Source organism: Silene latifolia, chromosome 3, assembly GCF_048544455.1.
Source record: "Silene latifolia isolate original U9 population chromosome 3, ASM4854445v1, whole genome shotgun sequence".
NCBI classification, from domain to species: Eukaryota; Viridiplantae; Streptophyta; class Magnoliopsida; order Caryophyllales; family Caryophyllaceae; genus Silene; species Silene latifolia.
This window is the reverse complement of record NC_133528.1, coordinates 15966971-15972349: the sequence shown is the minus strand read 5'-3', so window position 1 is coordinate 15972349 and position 5379 is coordinate 15966971. Positions and strand designations below refer to the sequence as shown.

Sequence of the window (5379 nt, the reverse complement as noted above, 5' to 3'; positions counted from 1 at the left end):
CACCCGACCCGTCTCAAAATGTTATTGGATGTAAATGGGTATTCCGCTTAAAATACAACCCCGATGGTTCTCTCAAGCAACACAAGGCTCGCCTAGTTGCTAAAGGGTTTCATCAACGTCCCGGCATTGACTACTCTGAAACTTTCAGCCCCGTCATTAAACCAACCACCATTCGCCTAATTTTAACCCTTGCCACTACACATGGTTGGTCCCTCCGTCAACTCGACATCAACAACGCATTCTTGCAAGGTACGCTTACTGACAATGTTTATATGATGCAGCCTCCTGGTTTTTCGAGCCCCACTCATCCGTCCTCTGTGTGGAAATTGCGTAAAGCGATTTACGGCCTTAAACAGACACCTCGTGCCTGGTACAACGAACTTCGTACTTATCTTTTGCAATTTGGTTTTCGTAATTCTATATCCGATTCGTCTTTATTTATTTATAATCGTAATAATGTTTGTATATATACTTTAGTTTATGTTTACGACATTGTCGTCACCGGTCCTAATCCGTCTGACATTGCCTCCTTCATCAAAGCACTGTCTACTCGTTTCTCCCTTAAGTATTTGGGCCCTTTGTCCTACTTCCTTGGAGTTGAAGTCACGTATTCTTCATTGGGTCTTCACCTTAATCAGACAAAGTACTTGGCTAATTTGCTACACCGTCACAATATGCTTGATAGTCGCCTTATGCTCTCTCCCATGGTTGCTCACCCATCGTTGGTGAAACAACCAGCTGCTCCCATACATGATGAGTCGACTTATCGAGCCATTATAGGTAGCCTCCAGTACCTTAGTCTGACGCGTCCTGACATCGCTTTTCCTGTCAACAAGCTTGCCCAGTTTTTGTCTCATCCGACTTATGATCATTGGACTGCCCTCAAGCGTTTATTAAGATATCTTAGTGGCACTCTCAATAGAGGCATTACTCTTCATCGTTGCTCACCTATTACATTGCATGCCTTTTGTGATGCTGACTTGGGTGGCGATCAAGCTGACTATGTTTCGATGACCGGTTACATTGTGTTTATGGGTAAGAATCCGATTTCTTGGTCTTCTAAGAAACAACGTGCACTTTCCCGTTCATCCACCGAAGCTGAATATCGAGCTATTGCTGACACCACTGCTGAGGTCTTATGGTTCCCGTTGTCTTTTGTGATAATTTGGGAGCCACGAACTACTCCGTTAATCCGATTTTTCATTCCCGAATGAAGCACCTTGCCCTTGCTTTTCATTTTGTCCGTGAGCAGGTGCAATTAGGTGCTATCAGTGTTCAACATATCAACGGTGATGATCAACTGGCTGATACGTTAACTAAACCGCTTCCCAAAGACCGCTTTCTCTTTCTCGCTTCCAAGATTGGCCTCGTCTCCAGACCGTCCATCTTGAGGGGGTGTATTGAGAATATATCGACTGCCTAATTCTCGTCATTGTAATATATTTCGTTATTGTATATATTTCCTATATCTAGCTCCGTATCTTATGTATATCTCGCTTTCCTTATTTTGTAATTATGTAACCCTAGCATCTTAGCCTTGTAACCTAGTATATAAACTGTATTCATGTTTCGTAAATAATCAAGCAATTCATTATCTTACAATTGGTGGCACCATCTCATTTTTCCTGTGGTGTTAATGGATTTGTAGCTCAGGGCATTAAAACAAAAATGAAGGCTTGGCTAATCGTCATAATAGCATGGACCATCCTTCAGTCATCAGCTTGGATAGCAAATGCAATCGCACTGGATCTCGCACATCCCACCCAAGCTAAATACTCAGCTTTTCTCACCAGTATTCGAAACAATGTCAAGGATCAAAAACTCAATTATGGTGGTACCGGTAAACCGATGTAGGTGCACCCACAAACACATACCTTAGAATCGACCTCACAGTTACTGGAGGAACTGTCTCACTTGGCTTAAAAGTTAAAACGTAGCGACTTATAAGTGGCGTATCTTGCTAAGAACAATAAAAATGTAAATCGAGCATATTACTTTAATGGCCAAATTACTTCGGCTCAATTAGACAAACTATTCCCAGAGGCAAAGGGTGCTGCAAATCAGCAAAAAATAATAGAGTACACGGAAAATTATGCATCAATAGAAAGGGCAGCCAAAATGGATAGAAAGAAAGTCGGGTTAGGAATCGGCAAACTTGTCACTTACATTGGAGGGGTAAATAGGAAGGCGCGACAGGTTCAAGCTGAAGCCAAGTTTATGATGGTTGCCATTCAAATGGTGTCTGAGGCAGCACAATTTGGGTATATCGAAAAGCTAGTACTAAATAATTTTCCGAATGGGTTCACTCCTGATAATAAGGTTATTATATTGGAAAGGAACTGGGGCAGGATTTCCCAAGTAATTAAAGAATCTAAAAAGGGAGCGTTCAAGTCACCGCAAGTCTTTGGAACTCCCAAGGTAATGACGACTTGGACAGTGAGCAATGCTGCGGAGCTGAATATGGGACTTCTGAAGTATCTCGGAAATGCTCTGTTGGAGTCATCGGCTGTTGATAGTTATGCTGAAATTTGATGAATGAATGTTTGTAGTTTAATAATGAATGCAATGTTGTATGATTAGCTAATTGCGTTTTCTACACATACATTTGATTGTAATAGTCATCCCCATCGGTGATTATTGTTATATACTTGTATGTGTACCCTATGGTTACTGTTGGGTTTCCTTGATTGATGATAACATGCCCATTTAATGTGTGTTCTCTTAAGTTTACATTTTCAGGTTTTATGATCAAATCAAGTTTGGATTAAGATGTGTTGAATTGTTGATCCTTAAAGTATAGTTATTTGTGTCATCTAATGTACAAGTTAGGGAGTAGAGTATTTAAAAGCAATAGAAACAGTTAAGACTACTGTTACCCTTGCAAGTAACAATAGCCTGGACTGTCTCCTTAGTCCGTAACACTTGAAATTCATTTTCACTTTTCAAAAATCCTTGTTGTTTTTCTAAAAGTGACTTGGACTTAAAATATAACTTTCATATTTTTCTCTAAGGAATTGGGTTTCTAGAAAAAAGGTTTAGTTAATTATCAATTCAAATTGTTTCCTCTTTGTGCCAATTTGACTCCTTGGTCTTTTGTAAAACAAGGATTGCTTTTTGCCATTTTTGTGAAAGCTTGTCATCATGTGACTTGTTTTCCACTCTTTGTTTTCTGAAAAAAACCAAAGGCTTCTTTTGGTTAATTACAAACCTTTTTTTCTTGTTTTGCTTTTTGAAAGAGTACCTTCTTTTGTGCAAATTTGGGGAAGAGTTGGTTTTCACCACATGTGATGACCATTGAATTTCAAAACCCTAAATCAACCACCTTGCTTGTCCTCTCTATAAAAGAAGTGCCTCATCTCATCATTTCCTCAAGACTTTTCCTGAGAATTTAATCAAGTTTGCAAAAATTATTTTCAAAGTTTAAAAACCGTGTCATTGTTTTGCAAAGCTTTAAAAAGTCTTCAAGTGTTACAACCATAGCCACTGTTGCTTTAAAGTACTAAACTCTCTCACTTATGAACCATTTGATCTTGTAAAGTTGTCCATATCAATTCTTGTTAAAGAATCAGTCTGTGGAAACTTGATCCATAAAAACGTTCTAAGTTAGTGTGTAGAGTTTAGGACGGAGTAGTCCTTTGACTCTTTGGCAACCAGTGTAATACTCCGTATTTATAAGTCTTGGGGTACTCTATCGAGTAGGCCTTACTCTGTCGAGTAAGGGTAAGTTGCGTTTTAGAAAAGTTTCTGACCTGTTGGGTACTCGATCGAGTAGCTGGGGCACTCGATCGAGTAAGGGGGTACTCGATCGAGTACCTCGGGTACTCGATCGAGTAGCCGGTTTTACGGGGAGTTTTCTCGGGTTTTGTTAATTATGCGATTAAGGTATTTAAGCTTTGTCGTCATTATTCTAAATCACTTTTACAAAACCTAAATTACTGTTTAAGAGAGAAAGCAAGCAAGTTCATCTTCTTAATCGCATTATTAGCAATCCCCGGAGTTTGGAGGGTCAGTTCTTATCGTTGTTCATACCGTTGAGTTCCTTGCGTCGAGGGTAAGATCTATGTACCCTTTTATTGTCTTTCCTTTGATTTGGTTAAACCCTAATTTAGAGATTTTGGGGTTTTATGTGTAGTATGTGATTTGGTAGCCTCTATGTGTTGTATGATAGGAGGAGGGTTCATAGAAGAAGCTTTTGACTCGGCGGTAGAGAGACCGTCGATTGTGTGCATACCGGGTAGGATTTCCTACTCAGTATTAGTCCCATAATGGGATATTGGTTGATGTATTGTGTTTGGTTGTTTGATATAGTAATTGTATTGTGATTGTGGTTGTGATCATTGTTGATGGTTCGCGAGGCGTGGCCTCGGGCGAGTGGGGTCACTTGCGGGAGTGGCTTCACGCCCTAGTTTCGCTTTCATGGAACCCGCCATAGAAGGGATGTGCACATTAATGGACAGGGTTATCGCTCACTATGTGGAGCGGGGATTTGGTGGGTATGGCTGCGGTCCCCCATCGCGGGGCTGGTCCAAAGGACGATCGTGATTGAGATGATTGGATTTGGCGTGGGTGTGTGTGTGTGACTTAAGTCATGTCTTGTTTATCTTATTGTTAGTATATATTGAATTGTGTGATTAGTACGACCCGGTGTTGTTTTGTAAACTGCGGTGATCCATTCGGGGATGGTGAGCGATATTGAGCGGTATTGAGATGAGTACTGGGATAGCTAGGATGCCACGACATGATGATAGGAGTCTTCCGCTGTAGCTTATTAATATTTACATTTCATTAGAACGATCGGTTTGAGAACATGTATCGTACTTTTGGTTTGGTTTTGAGATTTGTAACTCTTCGCTAAGTATTTATAATAAACGTTGTTTCTTCATTGTTATTTGATTATCATTGCCTCGGGTAACCAAGATGGTAATGACTTCATACCTGAGTGGTCCTGGTAAGGTACTTGGAGTATGGGGGTGTTACAAAATGGTATCAGAGCAACGATCCTGAAACCTGTAACCAATGAACCTAATGAACATAGGGAGTCAATTAAAATGAACCCGGGGTAAAAGTTGTAGGAGCTAATGCAATGGCTTGGGAGACGTCCTAAAGTCGCGGGGTCGCCCTACAACTTTGAACCGGTCACATGGGGGGAGTGTTTGTCGAGTCGTATGTGTGTTTGGTTAACTTGTGTAAGAATGTGATGAAATGTGTTAATTGTTGGATGTTCGAAGTTGAAGGTTGAGAATGTTAAAGAAAGGTTAATAAAATATGTGGAAACTGTTGATGGAATGATAGCATGTTGAATGTTTTACAACGTGGCATTTAATAACATGATGAAGTGATCTCGTAGATAGTAGGAAAAGATGCGTAGCATGTTTATTA

General features: G+C 40.2%; 1 pseudogene; it reads left to right on the top strand.

Moving 5' to 3' along the window:
- Window positions 1-1668: 1668 nt before the first annotated feature.
- On the top strand, window positions 1669-2532 carry LOC141648736 (ribosome-inactivating protein saporin-7-like; annotated as a pseudogene).
- Window positions 2533-5379: the final 2847 nt, after the last annotated feature.